The 20,366-nt window shown below is 42.7% G+C and overlaps 1 long non-coding RNA gene across 1 annotated transcript; it reads left to right on the top strand.

Moving 5' to 3' along the window:
- Positions 1-5,449: 5,449 nt before the first annotated feature.
- Positions 5,450-5,911, top strand: LOC134481769 (uncharacterized). Its single transcript, XR_010057562.1, has 2 exons — positions 5,450-5,554; positions 5,666-5,911. It is a non-coding gene; the product is annotated as an uncharacterized LOC134481769 (long non-coding RNA).
- Positions 5,912-20,366: the final 14,455 nt, after the last annotated feature.

Here is a 20,366-nt window from a genome sequence, read left to right on the forward strand (position 1 = left end):
TCTTCAGCAGGATACTTTTGGAGACCTGGAGTCAATTTTTGTTGGTCTGTGAAGTTGAGAGTCTGGGGATTCCTAACAGTCAAATTAATTCAGTCAGTAATGACTGAAAAGAAAGACCCGGGTTTCATTTCTACATCTGCTGCTTTATGGCTGGCTAGGTTATCTTAGACAAACCTTAACCTATCTGAACTCCAGTTTTTCAAATGCACTTTGCCAAAATGGCCAGCCTTTAAAGTCAGGTTGAGGAGATAAGCGTGCAGTTTTAAGGTACCTCAGGCAGCATGGCTAGAGTAATGCCTTCATGTTTTTGCCCCCAGACAAATCACTTTAGAGCAGATATAGGACTGGCTCGGGACAATAACTTAAAAACCTAAGGAAGAAGTAATGAAGGCTGAGAAGGTTAGTTTGGAGAAGAAAGGGCTAAAGGGGTCATGAAAACATCTTCAAATAAGTGAAGTGGGAAACTTACAGGAAGCCGAGTTATGAACGAGAGCGGGAATCCACTATGACGGGGAGGTGGGCTTTAGTTTTGAATGGGGTGGGCATAGAATAAGAATTGAAAGCGGTCTGTGAAGTCGGACAGGTCTGAGTTCTTTTATGAGTTCTTTTATGAGTTTGGGAATTTTTGTTTACTTCCTGGGTTTTGATTTTAGTTTCTGAGAAAAATGGAGCCAATTATAATTCCGAGAGTCAATTGGTGAGATGAACAATAAGTGCTTGGTAGTATAAAACATTCCACCCTGGCTCGTGACAATAAAATGGGCTGTAACGTGACACTGTAGAATGGGCTGTGTGATTACGGTAATGGATATTCAAATTTTCTAGCGTGCACAAAAGCATCAGAGAAGTGGGGGGAAGGATTTCTGAGTTTTAGAGAAAAGGAGAACACAGATAGGAATCCCTCGTTATTGTGGTCCTCAATGACTTCTGTTGTCAACAATTTTCTTTTGGCTGTTGTGGTTGTTTTTTGACTAACAACTCCACTGAAATATAATTAATATATTCATAATTATTCACTTTAACAAAATGCTCCAGCCAGTGGATCTTAGTATGCCCAGAACTGTGCAACTCTCTGGTACCACTATTTGAGAACCCCTGCATCACCCATTACCCATTAAGGACTCCCACAGGGTTTTACATCCCATTTTTCCTCCTTCTCCTTCCTGGTAGTCACCAATCTTTCTGTCCCTCTGTTCCTTGTAGAGTAACACACTACACTACTTGGGCTTTTCTAAATTAAGTCAATTGCAGTGGGATGATCTACCTTAAATATGGGTAACACCATTGCATGGTTGGAATCCATGGGGGATCCACAGTGGGGTCCATAGGTGGGGTCCATGGTGGGGTCAATGGGTGGGGTCCATGGGTGGGGTCCATGAGTGGAGTCCATGGGTAGGATCCATGGGTGGGGTCCATAGGTGGGGTCCATGGGTCGGGGTCCTGAAGTGAACAAAAAGGAGTGAGCTGAGCACCAGTATGTGCATAGGCATGCTTGCCCTAATGCCCTGGCCCCATCTATGCTCTTTCTCTCCTTCAATCTCTCTCTTTTCTCTACATGACTGCAGCCATCTCTTGTTCCTTTGGTCATGTTTTCCCATCAATAGCCAAAATAAACTCTCTGGGCAGGCCCCATACCCAGCAGCAGATGAACAACACAACACACTCTCAATGGCAGTTTTGGTGCTGTGGTTTCTTCCTCCTCCTCCTCCTCCTCCTCCTCCTCTTCCTCCTCCTCCTCCTCCTCCTCCTTCTCCACCTCTTCCTCCTCTACCTCTTCCTCCTTCTTCCCCTTCCCCTTCTCCTCCTGCTTCCTCTTCCTCCTCTTCTCTTTCCCCTTCCCCTTCTCCTCCTGCTTCTTCCTCCTCCTCCTGTTCTTTCTCCTCTTCCTCCTCCTCAGTCTCCTCCTCCTTCTACCTCTTCCTCTTCTCCTGCTTCTTCTGCCTCCTCCTTTCTTCTTCCCCTTCCCCTTCTCCTTCTCCTACTTCTTCTTCCTTGTCCTCCTCATTTTCCTTCATTTTTTAACCCTACAGGTGTATATGCTGTGGTTCCCAATTTTTTATGCGACACATGTGTATGAACATGTGTCGCTACATCTATATGTATTCCTTGCACATTTTCTTTGACTCCTTTTTTTCTGTTTGTTTTGTTCTGTTCTGCCCAGTTAGTTAGTTTTATGTACTTTTTGTTTTACTATTTTTAAGTGCCTGTTTTCTAATGCAAAGAGAGAGAAAGGGAGTGGATTTGGGTAAGAGGGGAGAAGGGAAGGATCTGGGAGGAGGTGAGGACGGAAAACTGTAATCAGAATAGATTGTATGAGGAAAATATATTTTTTCAATAAAAATAATAGACAAATAAATAAACCCCTTCTTCTTTAAGCTGCTTTTGTTAGGTGTTTCATCACAACAAGAAAAGCAACCAACACAGAACCCGGGTACGTTTCACATATATGGACTGACTTTAAGTGCACACTCTCATTGTACAGCCTGTTCCTGCTCTTGCTGCCATTCTTGGAAGAAAAACTCATTTTAAATTTCTTTGCTAAATACACTTTGTGTTCTTGATTCCACTCACTGCTCTCCGCATGTTGCTGCCCCAGTGCCCCATAGACCTGGGGACTGTAGAACTAGCATAAGGTTTGGAATAAAAACCCTGAATTCCCCCCTTTTAGTCATTTGCAAAATTGTTGCCCAGTAATCAGAGCCCTTTGCTTGTCACTGTAAATGTCATGATCAGCCCGTGCCTCTCATCAAAAGAAATCATATGGCTTTGTGATTAGGCTGTGTTGGATCCGTAGATCAATTTCAGAAGTGTTCTTGTCCTGACGGTGTTGAGTTTCCTGCTGCATGGACATCCCCTCATTCGGATTCCTCTGTGACTTCTTAATATACTTAGCTTATAAAGTAACTGGATTCTATGTGGTATTTTTTGAACACATTTCATTTCAGTTGTTCCTCTCCACTCCCTTCTAGTCCTCCCTGCCCCAACCTGCTTCCTCCACCACCACCATGCTGGTACTCTCCTCCTCGGCCTTGTAATCTCTTGCTCATCTGTATCCCTAATTTCTCTCAACAGTGTTCTGGTTACCAGCCTGGCATTCTTACTAAATGTATTCTTAATATTTTTATTATTGTTACTGCTGTGGTGAATGGAGCTGTCTTCTTAGGCTTTTTGATGTTTCATTGCTAGCAAAACAGAAGTAGAACCCATTTTTACATAATGGTCTTGTGTCAGTTTAAGCTCTCAGTAAGAGCACAGCCATGTGTGTAGGACTATTAGCTGGATACTAGAGATCACTTGTAAAGCAAGTGCATTTTCAGAATCTTTTATCTCCTAAAATTGTTAGTGAGATTGGCACTTTAAGCCTATTTGAATCAGAAAATCATCTCAATTTTGCTGTTCATTTTTGAAGCCCATTGCAGAAGAGATGGGGATCTGAGTGACAGGTGGGGACAGACAGGTGAGACCAAATGCTCTGGCTGAAGACCTGGAAGTCAGAATACTGGTTCCTCTGCAAGGCCCTGCCAGACATGTGCAGTGTTATGCTATCTTTATGTCCTTTCATCAGAGTCTGTTGAGGAATGAAGCACTTTTATTAATTAGCAAGCTGGAACACTAGTAAACAAATGTTAAGTCTTTGGAACTGTTTTTCAGATTGTATTGAACCATGAGGAAATCAACAACTGTGGTTCAATCTCTGCTTCTTGTTTTTCAGTTTGGATATTTTCTCCCCAAACCACTTCTGTTCTTGTTCCCAAAGGACCTAATTCCATTTTCAATTTTAACACCATTCTCATTTTCAGAATCACTGGTACAGCACGCAGAAACAGAAATAGGGGCCACTGACTAATCCTGAAGCTATAATTGTCCAGGACATTCCCCTCCACAGAAGACAGACACACACACATGCACAGCTTGCCTTTTAGCCCTCCTCGCCTTGGCCCAGCCACTGGTTTGCATTTCTTTCTTCCCACATCCTATACAGAAAGGAACTTTCTGGTGCATCCCTTGAGCTCAGAGTGAGGTGGTTTGTTCAAATGGCTCTCAAATGAGTCTTAGAAAAACTTTCCTTTGAGTCTCTGATCTGCCCTCAGTCCTCAGACAGCTTTACAAATAGAACTGCCTCGGTGTGCTTTTCCAAAGCATCTCTTGTGACATTTCTTGTGGGAAATAATTCTACCAGAAATCAACAGAGTAACTGAGCACCTGCTGAGTGGGAGGCTCTGGCAGATGTTGTGGGCCATGCAGAGAACAAAGCTTTGGATCTGCCCAGGGATGTAATTTAGGTGACAAACAGAAGACGCACAGCCATTGACCAAGCCTTACATATGCCAGGAATGGTGCTTTGATGACAGTAACCCATTCCATGCAACAAATCCATTTGTCAGCACCTGTGTTGTCTTCTTCAACAAAAGTGAGCTAATCAACTGGTTCAAGGTCACCTAACCAATACAACGCTAATATCTGAGTTGTCAGATACCAGCATCTGTACGTGTGACCACGCATTTTGCTGAATATATCCTTGGGTTCCATCATGTTAATTCCAATAAATCTTGGATGAAAATAATTTAAAATAATATATATATTCCAATTACTGCTTAAACAATACAGTATAATGGTTCTTTCATAGTCTCTATTAAATTAAGTATCAGACATCAAGTATATGTAAAGGTATATGTAAGTTGTATTAATTATTATGCTATTTGACATAAGGGATAGAGTACCATACAGCTTGGTTGGGGGTGGGGGTGGGGGGCTTGAAACCCTTTATGTCTGGTGGAATATATGCCTAGCCTGTCCTGCACCCAAAGTGCTACAGAGTAATCCATAGATAGAATTTGTCACTCTTCCAGCAACATAGGGGAACTTTAGGCTGCAATAGTCATTTATGGAAGCAAAGCTATGGTAGATTTGACTTATCTGCCAAAAACTGAGCCTGAGTTAAAACCAACACTAAGCAGTTCTAAACCTGAATGACACTTTAGAGACAGGGGCTCCAGGCATCCTGATGGGGTAAGGCTGAGCAGTAGCTGGTTTGCCTTTCTGAACAGCCAAGAGCAAATATGACAAGTGGCCTTCTACACTGAGTCAGTTTTGCCATGAGAAAACCTGTCTGATGAGAATTTAAAAGCAGTGTAATGAGCTAGAAAGGGGTAAAATGGATGTTGTTATTTATTTAATGCCTCCAGGAGATGGACTGAGAAACCAGCACTTTACCAGATACCCCAAGAAAGAAATCATGGCAGTACTGAGAAATCTAGGCAGGAAGTGGCAGGAAAAGGCAACAGAAAACCCCCAAATCCCTGGGATAAAGCCTTCTTACTAGAAATAAGGGCAGAAAGAACATGCTTGTGGCAGAAGAGAAACAAGTGAAGATATAAAGCCCAGGAGGTGAACAAAACAGGGTCTATGAAGTCATAGGAGCCATGGCCTGGCACCCTACATTCCATGGCTCAGGATTCCTGTGCATTTTCCTGCATGATGTCTGATACAGAGGCAAGGCAGGGTCCTCTGTCTTATGAATAATTCTCCAGTCAATGCTGCTTATAAAAGGAAGGTGATGAGAGATACCCAGTTATGCATATATGAGAGGAATCGTCCCTTGGACCGGAGGTATGGTAGGCACACTGAGGCATGTTTTTCTTAAATTATTTCATTTGTATTTCAGGTAGAACTTGAACATTGGGTGGATCTACATTTCATAACCACAGCACCTGGGACCAGGAAAAGACTGAGAAGACGAACCATTTAATCATGGTTACAGTCGAGAATGGCATTTTGATCTCTGTCTAATTAACATTCCTACCTTTATCTCTATGTATCAGCTCACACCTAATATTTACATCTAAGTTGCTTAAATCAGAGTTTATGAGAACTTCTAGTAACTTTCTGAAATACATACCTATGTAATGACTAGAGTGGACACTTCTATTTATAGGCTGGGAGAGAAAGAGGATAGACAGTAGGTCAGTTGAGATACAGGAAGATAATGTAGGTCTTGCATACCTGAGTCTGGTCTTGGTGATATTGGATAATAGGTATTAATAATAATAATAATAATAATAATAAGTACAAGTTCAAATTCAGACATTTTAGGTAAAGACAAAGATTTTAAAATATATGGTTCCCTTTCTATTATCCTTTTCAACTTCTAGACTTTCAAGGAAACTTGGTAGATTCAATCTCATCCTTCACTCTTCAGCTTTCTTGGGTCCTGAAACTGTTGGATGCGAGCCACACTGAGCTCAAGTGACCCTCACCAACCTTAAAGAGGGCTTTGTTGCCCATCTCTGAAGTTCATATCTAATTATCAGTGCAGTTACCAAAAGAGACAGCCTGTTCTAGTGCTCTGTGAAAAATCTCCCATTTACTTAAGAAAACAGAACTTCCTTCTGGACATGTAACCATAACCAGCCTCATGAGCAGCTTCACTACAAAGGGGCCTACTCTGGTCCGCAAAGATGTTAGACATTGCATTGTTTACATCCACTACACAGTAGAGAAGTCCAAAGAGAGTGCCAGGCAGCTCTGTCACAGTGTCTTAGGGTTTTATTGCCGTGATTAGATGCCATGATCATGGCAACTCTTATAAAGAAAAAGATTTGACTGAGACTGGCTTACAGTTCAAAGGTTTAGTCTGTTATTGTCAAGGCAGAAAACATGGTGGCATGCAGGTCAACATGGTGCTGGAGATGAAAGTTCTACATCTGGATATTTAGGCAGCAGGAAGCAAGAATGGGCCACTAGGCGTGGCTTGAGCTTCTGAAAGCTCAAAATCTGCACCAAGTGACTCACTTCCTCCAATAAGGTTACACCTACTCCAACAAGGTCATACCTCCAATCCTGCCACACTTTATGAGCCCATGGAGGCCATTTTTATTCAAATCACTACACACTGCAACATCTTCTACTCACTGGTATGATTTTTACCACGAAAGATACAAAAGCCAGAAAAGAGCATCTCCTTTTAAACCGACTGTGACTTAAGGTTTTGCCCACCGATATGCATCATCTGTTTCCTTGCTTGGTGCAGTTGATGGAGCTTCTACCATCTATCTACATTTCAAACAACTATTACCAACGAAAATTGGCATGTAGGATGATGTCATTACGCAGCATGGCAGATCCGGGATAAAGCCTATCATTGGATGAGAAGGAAGGGTAGAAAGCAGAAAAAATCTAGGAAGGAGGGAGGAGGAAGAGAAGTGAGAGAATCGAGACCATGGAGATGACGGCGCAGGATGATCCAGATCCAGATGGACTAGGTCAATTTTATCTAGTCTAGGTGGGCGGTTTATATTGTTATTTATTGGCAGTGAATTTATTGTGTGGATGTATTGTGGATCGAGAATTTAACATATAAATCTGATTCCTGGGTTACAGTTTGTTGAGTCTTGATTTTTAAAGGGTAGTTGGGAGTTTAGAGTTTAACTATAACTAGGAGGCAGTTGCTGGGAGTGTGGACTGAGCAGGGAGCAGGGAACAGGGAGCCAAATAGGCCAACCCATGCTGGACTTCTAGAACCGTGATTTTACTGGGTAGCTGAAACCAAAGAGTTTGCAGCTAGCAGAGAGCCGCTGGGAGAGATATTAATCCAAGATAAATTAACGTGAGTTCAAACGGCCCGCCGAAGCCAGACCTAGTGAAGGAGCACAACCACCAGGGTATGGGAGGGAATCGTTCCGCTGCTTTTTATTTTTACCACAACATTGCCACAAACATTTAATTTTCTTATATTAGCCCCAAACAAATTTCAAAGTTAAGAGCATATTAAATTTAACAATAAAATTTTAGATAGGTACCTTTTCAGCTAGATATTAGAGAAAGAAATCTTAACTGGGACGTATGATTGATGCCCTTATGATTGTCTGAGAAATTAAATTAAAAGATCATTTGAAAAATGGAAAAGGGTTAAAATAGGACATCTACATTGGCCTTAAATTACTGCATAATTCTGTCTCTTTGCACTGTCTCTAGTGTTACCTCTGAATCCCTCTATCTGCCCTTCTTTCTATCTTATTAGCCATAGTTCTCCACCATTTACCATCTGCATTAATCAATAATTATGTATAAAAGTAACCACCTGATTATCTCTTTATTCTTATTTTAACCTCGTTTTAAACTTTTTATTGTTTGTGAGTTTCACAACATACACCCCCATTCTGATCATCTCCTCCTCCCTCTATATTTGCCCTCTGCCTTTGCAAACTCCTTTACATTAAAAAACACATAACAACAACAACAACAAAAGCATAGAAAACATCTCATCATGGAAGTTGTAGTATGTCACAGTGTGCCCTACACTATTCCCCTCTGTCTACATATCTTCACTTACAAATATTCATTGCAATGACTCATTGGTCTGGTTCAAGATCTCTGGCTTCTGTGACACTGTCAATATTGGATCCTCATCAGGATTCCTCCAGGTTATTCTGTTGCTGCCCTGTGTTGTGGACATCCTTCAGCTATGAAACAGCAGGACTGGTCCTTTCATGTGTACCAACCATTCGCATATGATATTGATTTGGGGGTGGGCCATCTCCGAGCCTGCGCCTTGGTAAGAGCAAAGCTTGTCAGACTCTCCCTCACCCATACCACCAGTGTGAGCTCTCCAGCACTGCTTTGGCTAGGCCACCCAGTGCCACCATCAGCAGGAGACAGGGTCAACTCTCTTGCTCTCATGCCCTCTGGGCCAGATCACCTGCACCCACATCTCCAGAGCCAATTTCTGCTGTGTTGTCCAGGCAAGGTACATAGCCCAGAGTTCTGCAGCCAGAGAGGAACAAGGCCTGCTCATCTACTCTCATGACCCCAGGGCCAGCTCTCCCAACTGCCACAGTGGTTGATGGGATAGCGAGTATCACCTCCATTCCCATGTCATCTCAAAATAGACAAGTGGCTGGGACAGCTCCCCTGCACTTTTGCCCTCAGGCTGGCTCACCCATCCCCTTTGACCAGGAGTAGCCCTTCTGTGTTGCCCAGATGATGAAGAGCAGAACTCACTCTCCTGAATGCAGCAGCTAACAAGGGGCAGAACCTTGTGACCTTGGGGCCAATTTTCCTTCGTTCTTGCTCTTAGGGTTGGTTCACCTGAGACCACATAACCAGGGTCAGCTCTTCCTATGGAGTTGGGAACCCCTTCATCTCCTTCAGTCCTTTCTCTAACTGCTCCATTGGGGTCCCCATGCTCAGTCCAATGGTTAGCTGCAAGCATCCTCATCTGTATCAGTAAGGCTCTAGCAGAGCCTCTCAGGAGACATCCATATAACGCTCCTGTCAGCAAGCACTTCCTGACATCAGCAAAAGAGACTGGGTTTAGTGGCTGCATATGGGATGGATGCTCAGGTGGGGCAGTCTCTGAATGGTCTTTCATTCAGTCTCTGCTCCACTCTTTGTCCCTGTATTCCTGTGACTATTTTGTTCTCCCTTCTAAGATAATATTTCATTGAGGCTGGCTTATACTTCAGAGGTTTAGTTCATTATCATCATGGCAGAAAGCATGGTGGCATGTAGGCCAACATGGTGCTAGAAAAGGAGATGAGAGTTCTACATCTGGATATATAGCCCTCAGGAAGAGACAGTGGGTCACTAGGCCTTGTTTGAACTTCTGAAAGCTGAAAATCTGCACCAAGTGACTCATTTCTTCCATCAAGGTCACCCCTTCAATTTTGACACACCTTATAGCCTATGGAGGCCATTTTTATTCAAACCACCACATAGGGCAACATCTACTCATTGGCATGATTTTTAGCATCAAAGACACAAAAGCCAGAAAACAGCATCTCCTTTTTAAACCTATTATGACTTAAAGTTTTGCCCACCAATGTACATCATCTGTTTCCTTGCTTGGTACAGTTGATGGAGCTCCTACCAACTATCTACATTTCAAACATCTATTACCAAAGATAATTGACAAAAACATTTTATTTTCTTATACTAGCCCCAAACAACTTTCAAAGTTAAAAGCATATTATTAAACTGTACTATACAGCTTTGAAGAGCTCCTAAACAAAGTGGTCCCCTGTGACAGCTGCCCAGACCAGGGACAATTCCACATTCTCTAGTTGTAATATGAGCCACGCCTTGACACCTGACCTCTGCCATGGCAAAACCATAGACTGACATGGCCCTCAGCAGCAGCTCGGGCTGGGACCGCATCATGGCCCCAGGTAGCAGGGTTGGCCACTCAGAACTGGCTGCTCTTCCCCACCCTCAACTCTCCAATTCCATCTCTCTTCATAATGCTCAAGTTTGTGCACTTCTTTCTCTCCCATCTGACTACCACATACTCCAACATTGTGGTACATCCTGCTGCAGGCTGACCACGCAGCCGGTAGGCCTCCATCCATGGGGCATAGCTTGTTGGCAAGCAGGTATCTATGGCCCACCTATGCTGTGCATTAGAAAGCAGGTCGGCTTATAGGTCTGTCTTCCTCCTTCTGCCTTGCACTGCCTGGATTTGATTTGACTTGACTTTTATGAGTCGTGGGCATTAAAAAAAAAAAAGCTTTGGCCACCAAGTCAGACATCAAACAAAAGACTGCCAACTGCTCTGTCCCTCCCTAATAGAAGGACAACACCACCAAAGAGGTGTCTCTTTGCCCATTGACAGGGGTTCTAAACTCACTATTTTCCAGTAATAGGCTCGGCAAGTATTCATAGCATCAGTCTGTCTCTGGTTGAGTAGCAATACCCAGCCAACAATGTTCTCAGGTAGAATCAAGACACATGAAGAGAAACTGATAGTTTAATGAAAGATAGCACAATGAGGCAGACGGATCAGGGATGAGGACTACCTGACAAGGAGTCAGGGTGGACGAGGACCAGATAGTCAGAGGATGAAGAGATACAGACAGCAAAGAGCTAAAAGGCAGGAAATGTGAAAAGAGTCAGAGTCTGATTGCTGTGGAAAGGTATGTGCAGACCCAGGTTTTAAACCTTGGTCTGATTCCCCTTTTGATGCCATTATTGTTTAACAAATCACGTGTGTAAACTGCAATCTCCCGTATGCATGCACGTGCGACACAACCATAAAATGTTCAGAAAAGCTGGATTCAGATTCTCACACACTGGCAAATACTGATGTCACTCAAAACACTGAAAATATCAGCGCAGACTAGAGTAATTGTCAGTTTATGCTACAAGCATGAGCACTGGGATACCATGTGGCAAGATGTGGAAAAGTTCCTACTGGGGGAAGAACTGGGTGCCTAAAAGAAAAAGGAGACCCCTTTGAGACAATGAAAGGAACCCAGGAGAAATGCACTCATTACTGGGAGAGCGGCCTTTTCTATTTTATATGTTGCCATCCCAGGTGACAACAGCTGAGAATTTCATTCATTATCCAACTCGGATTAGAATCAAGCATCTACACTGACTGCCGAGCTAATACATCTTTGCATCGGGTCTTCTAAACACAGCCTATTGAAAGTTGCTTTAATTGGCATTTCATTAGACGGTTAATACCGACTTACCAAAAATAGCCTGGGAGGGAAGCAGATAAGACATAAAGGGAAAATGCATTCTAATCATGCAGATTCTCTCCTTTTCTTTGAGCCTCTTCTTGGGAGCTGCGTTAGCACCATATACCTTCGCCTTCAGCATGTCTCTCTGGTGGTCTCCATTGTCCTAGCTTTCTGTCTTTTTTTTTATTTTAGCTTATTCCTTTTTTATTATTATTAACTTGAGTATTTCTTGTATACATTTCGAGTGTTATTCCCTTTCCCGGTTTCCGGGCAAACATCCCCCTGCCTCCTCCCCTTCCTTATGGGTGTTCCCCTCCCCATCCTCCCCACATTGCCGCCCTCCCCCCAACAATCTAGTTCACTGGGGGTTCAGTCTTAGCAGGACCCAGGGCTTCCCCTTCCACTGGTGCTCTTACTAGGATATTCATTGCTACCTATGAGGTCAGAGTCCAGGGTCAGTCCATGCATAGTCTTTAGGTAGTGGCTTAGTCCCTGGAAGCTCTGGTTGCTTGGCATTGTTGTTCATAATGGGTCTCGAGCCCCTTCAAGCTCTTCCAGTTCTTTCTCTGATTCCTTCAATAGGGGACCTATTCTCAATTCAGTGGTTTGCTGCTGGCATTCGCCTCTGTATTTGCTGTATTCTGGCTGTGTCTCTCAGGAGCGATCTACATCCAGCTCCTGTCGGCCTGCACTTCTTTGCTTCATCCATCTTGTCTAATTGGATGGCTGTATATGTATGGGCCACAGGTGGGGCAGGCTCTGAATGGGTGTTCCTTCTGTGTCTGTTTTAATCTTTGCCTCTCTATTCCCTGCCAAGGGTATTCTTGTTCCCCTTTTAAAGAAGGAGTGAAGCATTCACATTTTGATCATCTGTCTTGAGTTTCATTTGTTCTAGGCATCTAGGGTAATTCAAGCATTTGGGCTAATAGCCACTTATCAATGAGTGCATACCATGTGTGTTTTTCTGTGATTGGGTTAGCTCACTCAGGATGATATTTTCCAGTTCCCTCCATTTGCCTACGAATTTCATAAAGTCGTTGTTTTTGATAGCTGAGTAATATTCCATTGTGTAGATGTACCACATTTTCTGTATCCATTCCTCTGTTGAAGGGCATCTGGGTTCTTTCCAGCTTCTGGCTATTATAAATAAGGCTGCGATGAACATAGTGGAGCACGTGTCTTTTTTATATGTTGGGGCATCTTGAGGGTATATGCCCAAGAGAGGTATAGCTGGATCCTCAGGCAGTTCAATGTCCAATTTTCTGAGGAACCTCCAGACTGATTTCCAGAATGGTTGTACCAGTCTGCAAATCCACCAAAAATGGAGGAGTGTTCCTCTTTCTCCGCATCCTCGCCAGCATCTGCTGTCACCTGAGTTTTTGGTCTTAGCCATTCTCACTGGTGTGAGGTGAAATCTCAGAGTTGTTTTGATTTGCATTTCCCTTATGACTAAAGATGTTGAACATTTCTTTAAGTGTTTCTCAGCCATTCGGCATTCCTCAGCTGTGAATTCTTTGTTTAGCTCTGAACCCCATTTTTATTTATTTTTTTTTACTGTTTTTGTCATTTATTTTTTTTGTGAGTTCTTTTTTTTAATTTTTTTTTAATTTATTTAATACATAATAATAATTCTTTGGTTTCCGGGTAAACATCCCCCTCCCCCTCCCCTTCCTTATGGGTGTTCCCCTCCCAAACATCCCCCCATTGCCGCCCTCCCCCCAACAGTCTAGTTCACTGGGGGTTCAGTCTTAGCAGGACCCAGGGCTTCCCCTTCCACTGGTGCTCTTACTAGGATATTCATTGCTACATATGAGGTCAGAGTCCAGGATCAGTCCATGCATAGTCTTTAGGTAGTGGCTTAGTCCCTGGACGCTCTGGTTGCTTGGTATTGTTTTATATATGGGGTCTCGAGCCCCTTCAAGCTCTTCCAGTTCTTTCTCTGATTCCTTCAACGGGGGTCCTATTCTCAGTTTAGTGGTTTGCTGCTGGCATTCGCCTCTGTATTTGCTGTATTCTGGCTGTGTCTCTCAGGAGAGATCTACATCCGGCTCCTGTCGGTCTGCACTTCTTTGCTTCATCCATCTTGTCTAATTGGGTGGCTGTATATGTAGGGGCCACATGTGGGGCAGGCTCTGAATGGGAATTCCTTCAGTCTCTGTTTTAATCTTTGCCTCTCTCTTCCCTGCCAAGGGTATTCTTGTTCCCCTTTTAGAGAAGGATTGAAGCATTCACATTTTGATCATCCGTCTCGAGTTTCATTTGTTCTAGGCATCTAGGGTAATTCAAGCATTTGGGCTAATAGCCACTTATCAGTGAGTGCATACCATGTATGTCTTTCTGTGTTTGGGTTAGCTCACTCAGGATGATATTTTCCAGTTCCCTCCATTTGCCTACGAATTTCATAAAGCCGTTGTTTTTGATAGCTGAGTAATATTCCATTGTGTAGATGTACCATATTTTCTGTATCCATTCCTCTGTTGAAGGGCATCTGGGTTCTTTCCAGCTTCTGGCTATTATAAATAAGGCTGCGATGAACATAGTGGAGCACGTGCCTTTTGTATATGTTGGGGCATCTTTTGGGTATATGCCCAAGAGAGGTATAGCTGGATCCTCAGGCAGTTCAATGTCCAATTTTCTGAGGAACCTCCAGACTGATTTCCAGAATGGTTGTACCAGTCTGCAATCCCACCAACAATGGAGGAGTGTTCCTCTTTCTCCGCATCCTCGCCAGCATCTGCTGTCACCTGAGTTTTTGATCTTAGCCATTCTCACTGGTGTGAGGTGAAATCTCAGGGTTGTTTTGATTTGCATTTCCCTTATGACTAAAGATGTTGAACATTTCTTTAGGTGTTTCTCAGCCATTCGGCATTCCTCAGCTGTGAATTCTTTGTTTAGCTCTGAACCCCATTTTTTAATAGGGTTATTTGTCTCCCTGCGGTCTAACTTCTTGAGTTCTTTGTATATTTTGGATATAAGGCCTCTATCTGTTGTAGGATTGGTAAAGATCTTTTCCCAATCTGTTGGTTGCCGTTGTGTCCTAACCACAGTGTCCTTTGCCTTACAGAAGCTTTGCAGTTTTATGAGATCCCATTTGTTGATTCTTGATCTTAGAGCATAAGCCATTGGTGTCTTGTTCAGAAAATTTTTTCCAGGGCCCATGTGTTCCAGATGCTTCCCTAGTTTTTCTTCTATTAGTTTGAGTGTATCTGGTTTGATGTGGAGGTCCTTGATCCACTTGGACTTAAGCTTTGTATAGGGTGATAAGCATGGATCGATCTGCATACTTCTACATTTTGACCTCCAGTTGAACCAGCACCATTTGCTGAAAATGCTATCTTTTTTCCATTTGATGGTTTTGGCTCCTTTGTCAAAAATCAAGTGACCATAGGTGTGTGGGTTCATTTCTGGGTCTTCAATTCTGTTCCATTGGTCTATCTGTCTGTCTCTGTACCAATACCATGCAGTTTTTATCACTATTGCTCTGTAATACTGCTTGAGTTCAGGGATAGTGATTCCCCCTGAAGTCCTTTTATTGTTGAGGATAGTTTTAGCTATCCTGGGTTTTTTGTTATTCCAGATGAATTTGCAAATTGTTCTGTCTAACTCTTTGAAGAATTGGATTGGTATTTTGATGGGGATTGCATTGAATCTGTAGATCGCTTTTGGTAAAATGGCCATTTTTACTATATTAATCCTGCCAATCCATGAGCATGGGAGATCTTTCCATCTTCTGAGGTCTTCTTCAGTTTCTTTTTTCAGAGGCTTGAAGTTCTTATTGTACAAATCTTTTACTTGCTTGGTTAAAGTCACACCGAGGTACTTTATATTATTTGGGTCTATTATGAAGGGTGTCGTTTCCCTAATTTCTTTCTCGGTTTATTTCTCTTTTGTGTAGAGGAAGGCTACTGATTTATTTGAGTTAATTTTATACCCAGCCACTTTGCTGAAGTTGTTTATCAGCTTTAGTAGTTCTCTGGTGGCACTTTTGGGATCACTTAAATATACTAGCATAGCATCTGCAAACAGTGATATTTTGACTTCTTCTTTTCCGATCTGTATCCCCTTGACCTCCTTTTGTTGTCAGATTGCTCTGGCTAGAACTTCAAGAACTATATTGAATAAGTAGGAGAGAGTGGGCAGCCTTGTCTAGTCCCTGATTTTAGTGGGATTGTTTCAAGTTTCTCTCCATTTAGTTTAATGTTAGCAACTGGTTTGCTGTATATCCTAGCCTTCTGTCTTAACACCATGGTTGGAGGCTCTCTTATCCACCAACCAATACTATTGATGACACACCATAGATATCTCCTTGCTACTCACAAGCTTGCATTGTTTCTGTTTACTCCAGTTCTGAATAACTACATTTTCATGTCTGCCCTTTGAGAACTATTTACAGATCCTGTATCTGAGAGGCTTCATTATAGTCAACTCTTGTTTCATAAACAGATTCTCCCTGCCCATCTGGTATGAGAAAGTGAAGGGGTTCCAAAACAGGCAGCCTATAGGAGTTTCTTTGTCTAGTTGGCAAAACCAGTAATTAACAACACACAACACACACATGTACACGCGCGCACACACACACACACACACACACACACACACACTTCACAAAAACACACTTCATAAAAACTTGGTTTGTGAACTGCTTCAGAACTGTAAAGAAATGGAGAGAAAAACAAACACAGCATGGGAGAAGGTCATTTTCAGAGGTTTTCAATTTGCCATACCCAAAATACAGGCAGTCTCATGACATGAAAATGATTAGTTTTGTTTTTATTTTTTCTTTATACTTGAGATTCTCATACTGTATACAATAAAAAATGATCATTTATACCTCCCATTTCCCCAGTTTCAGCTTCCTGCACATCCCAACAGGTCCTCCTCCCAACTTTATGTCAGCATGAGAGAGAGTTTGAGCAAGATGAGTTCATTTGCATACTGTCTTCACATTATAATCATATAATTGCCTTTCTCCTGAAGCCACAAAGAGCCATTGAAAGTTTAAAATTAGAATTTATTTAATTGGTTTTTGGTTCTTTCTCCAATGTTTTATCTTGCTTGGCCCCACACTCTTGCATTTCCCGTGCCTTGCTACCACACAGACCACATGATCATTCTTATCTCTCTGAAGCAAGTAGGGATAGTGAGGTCACTAAGGTATGACCCCTAGGGACCCAGAGGCCAGCATACATCGAAATCACCATCTCTGTCATCATGGCAACCACTCTGTTTGTTGAACACTTATGGAAGCTGTTGGGGGTATAGTACAGTGTGTTTGTTTCACCAGCCCTATGCATGAAGCTTCATATCTACTGTATGACGTAGAAATTATTCTGTTCCACAGACAAGCACTGGAGTCCTCACAGAATCCTGACGGTTGGTCAAAGATGTCCAGTTGAATGATACCTATTTCTGCTAAAACCTGAACCATAGTCTGGGGGCCCAGGGAAGACACTGGATTGAGCAGAAGTGTATTGACTTGCAGATAGCCTAATAGTCTGACTACTGTGAGGTGCTGGTGTGCTAGACTCCTCCATCCTGGCTTACTTTCAAATATCCTTCCTATGAGGAAAAGGGAACAGCAGGGAGGACTGCATGTGTTGAGTCCACATAAGATGGTCAAAAAATAAAATAAAATAAAATAAAGAGCTAACGTCTGATGCCAGCTGGGTGTAGAAGCGTCAGCTACACTCTCTCAAAGAAACAAACAGGAAGATGCACAGGGGCTGATTTCTCTCAGAGTTCTGTGTTTGGGCTCCTTGTTGGTGAAATCTGTATTCAGAGTTTTCATTCCAGTTAATTCTCTCTGTCAACACCCTGACAGATATGCACAGTGTGTCTCCTAAATCACAGTGTGATTCTAAATCCTGTCAGGTTGATGAGACCAACCAGCATACCCCCTTGCCTTGATCTTTTAAATACCCAGTCACCTATTTCTCTAAACTCCTTTCTTAACACAGTCTGCTATATTTGGTCAGAAGGCCTACCAAGCTACTGGAACTCTCGAGGACATGCCAGGATGTCCCACCATTGTTTGCTGACATTTCTTGAGCTGTTCTTATATTTCAAATAGAGTTTCTGACCTATAATTCATATATAATCTGTTTGTTTGTATAAACAAGTAGATGACTTTATAGACCATTACTACACTCTCTAGGTAATGGACAGCCGTCGTCTCTAAATATTACTTTGTGCCTTTTATTCTTTTTTACGTTTTTAAATGAGACTACATGACACGAAAGATGCCCTCAAACCTTCAAGTTCCCAATCCTGGGCTGTTGTCTGCAGACAGAACTCTCGGCTATTCAGACTTTGTATAACTGAAACTTGATACAACTTTTTCTACTTGGCAAAGCCATTCATTCATCAATCTTGAGAGTAATGTTTTACTAGAAAGGTAAACTTTTACCTTCTCCTTGAAGGATGATGTGTATCCCTTACATCCTAATAGTCTGCATTACCTCTGCTCTTTCAGGAACTTCTACCGTGTCATTAGCTCATCCCCAGGGTTCTATCCAACAAGAACATGGGTAGAAATGTAGTCTGAAATCACTGTCTAGTTAGATAGCTTATTCCAGCACTGTGAATTGGTGGACCTAGGGGCTCTCATCATTGTCAGAAGTCTCCAATAGATCATGGTGCTCGTTCCTACTGAGCCAGCTCATTCTCAGATCCCTTTGTAAAGTGACGCTCCAGGCAACCCTCACCAATCAATACAGAATGGGATGTGAAGTTCTTTTCATCAAAAGACTCCATGAGAACAGTGAGAAGAGAAGCCATATCCTGGGAGAAGATTGTTCGCAATGTGTGCAACAAAAGACCAGCACATAGACTGTACACAGAAAGCACAGAAAAAAGAAAACAAATGGTATAGTAGCTGTCTTTGTTCCAGAAAGATCCTAAGAAGAGGTAGCCTTACATTTCTGAGCTCAGGGACAATTGGAATGCATACCTGTTTGATGTAAACACAGCTGTGGGTGGGGCTGATGGCTCTACCTGGATTCTGCCTTCTTGCTTTGTCCTTGAACCACCATAGCACAAACTTCTGATGGAAACTTCATATCCCGAGTGGCAAGCCAGAGGTTCCACCAGGCAAATGGTTTCTCCCTTGACGTCTCTGCTCAGGAAATAGTCAAGATTCTGAAGAGTCCTGGGCCCACACAGGGGAGCCTCAAAGGGATGATTATTTGACCAAAAGCACAATTCAGACACCAGGCATTCTGACAGGAGAATCTGCTGGTCCTTTCACATCAGCTGAGATTTGGACCATAACACAGAAGACCCCTGGTGAAAGCAGCTGTGGCCATTAACTGATTGCTTACTAAACTGCAGTGCCTTTGATGGTAAGTCAATTAAACTTCTTGTTCTAATCTCAATAAGTAGGAAAATTTTAAGCTGTCAATAGACTAGAACCATTTGGAAGGGACCCGGATTCTTGAAAAAGAGAAAAAGCTTGGGTTGGGTGATATCAAAATTCTCTGTCTTGAACATACGTTCATACCAGTGCTGCCATCACGTTCCAAGCAGTGATGGTGGTAGTGCCATCAGGATGATGAAGATGTGCATTTGCCCACAGATTTAAAGTAGAAGATGCCACAGAGTTCATGGGGTGTTCATGTCAGGCAAATCAAATAGAGGATTTGCAAATCTGGGAACTGGAGACCAGGTCGATAATCTCTGTGGCTTTTGTTTACCTTAATTACAGAACCAAGTCAAGGGCAGGTTTTCATGAGGCTGCTTGTGGCAAGAAATGAAAATAATGATTGCAATATCTGCCGGAATGCATGCACATAGGAAACGTGTCTTCTGTCTCTGTGAGCATGCGTGAACAGTAGAGAATAGGCCTATTGTCTAAAGATGTGGTGAGTCACTGGATAACTTTGAAAAATACACTTAAAAGAATAAATATTAGCAATATGCCTCTAGACACAACACCTTAGGAGAAAGACACATGAGCGTGGTGGACGTGCAGGAATAGCCATTGTCTGTGGAGAGGGACATCTCGGCATAGCCTCTCCAGATAGCTAGCATAGTAATTATAAGTGATAGAAACATCCTTCAATGTCACAGATGCACAGGGTGAATAGCTCCTATCAACTATGGCCAGCAAGGGAGATTGGTCATTGTGGTTGGCAGAGTGTGTGAACAAATTCCTGAGCTTTCATAAGTACATATGTTCATGTTGGGCCATGCAGCCAACATAAGCAGTAATCTTAGAAAGTGTCGGGCTGCCATTAATTGCTTGTACCAGACACTGTGAACCATTTACTTGCTTAACTTGGGGGCTGAGGGTGGAGGGGAGAAGAATCTAATCCTCATATTATCCAGGAACATAAGGGAACAAAGAGAGGCCCAGAGAGCATTACTACCTTACCAAGTACAATACAGTTAACACGGCATGAAAGAGGAATTTGACTGTCTCAAAGGATGTGTCTGGTGTAAGGCCAACTCAAGCCAGGATGATAGGGACAGGGTCTGAATGGAGAATAAAGAAGAGAAAGTGGGCTTCTGCCAAAGATGTCCAGGGTGGTAGCATCTGAAGGGCTTGCTGGCCATGACGGGAGCTGTGGCACTTGGCCCCAAGGGTAGACAGCACTGTCTGGGAGCAGGCCTACTGTCACAGAGAGGATAAAAGCAGATGTTAGCAGATATGGTTCCAGTGCAGTGCTACAGGATTTATTGTTCCATCCTCTCCCACTGAAAGGGAGTGGCATGAATGGTAGTCATTTTCTTTCCCAGAATGATACTGGCAAAAAAAGGGTTAGGAGATATAATTGTCTGACACTTGGAAGAAGTGATGTTGCAGAAATAGGCAGTTGTGTGTCTAAAACCTAGAAGGATGAGTTTAAGGAATTCACTGTCATAACCACAGCCATAACTGAAGTAGAGATAGCTGATAGGTTATTT

The sequence above is a fragment of the Rattus norvegicus genome, chromosome 14 (assembly GCF_036323735.1).
Source record: "Rattus norvegicus strain BN/NHsdMcwi chromosome 14, GRCr8, whole genome shotgun sequence".
Classification (NCBI taxonomy): domain Eukaryota; kingdom Metazoa; phylum Chordata; class Mammalia; order Rodentia; family Muridae; genus Rattus; species Rattus norvegicus.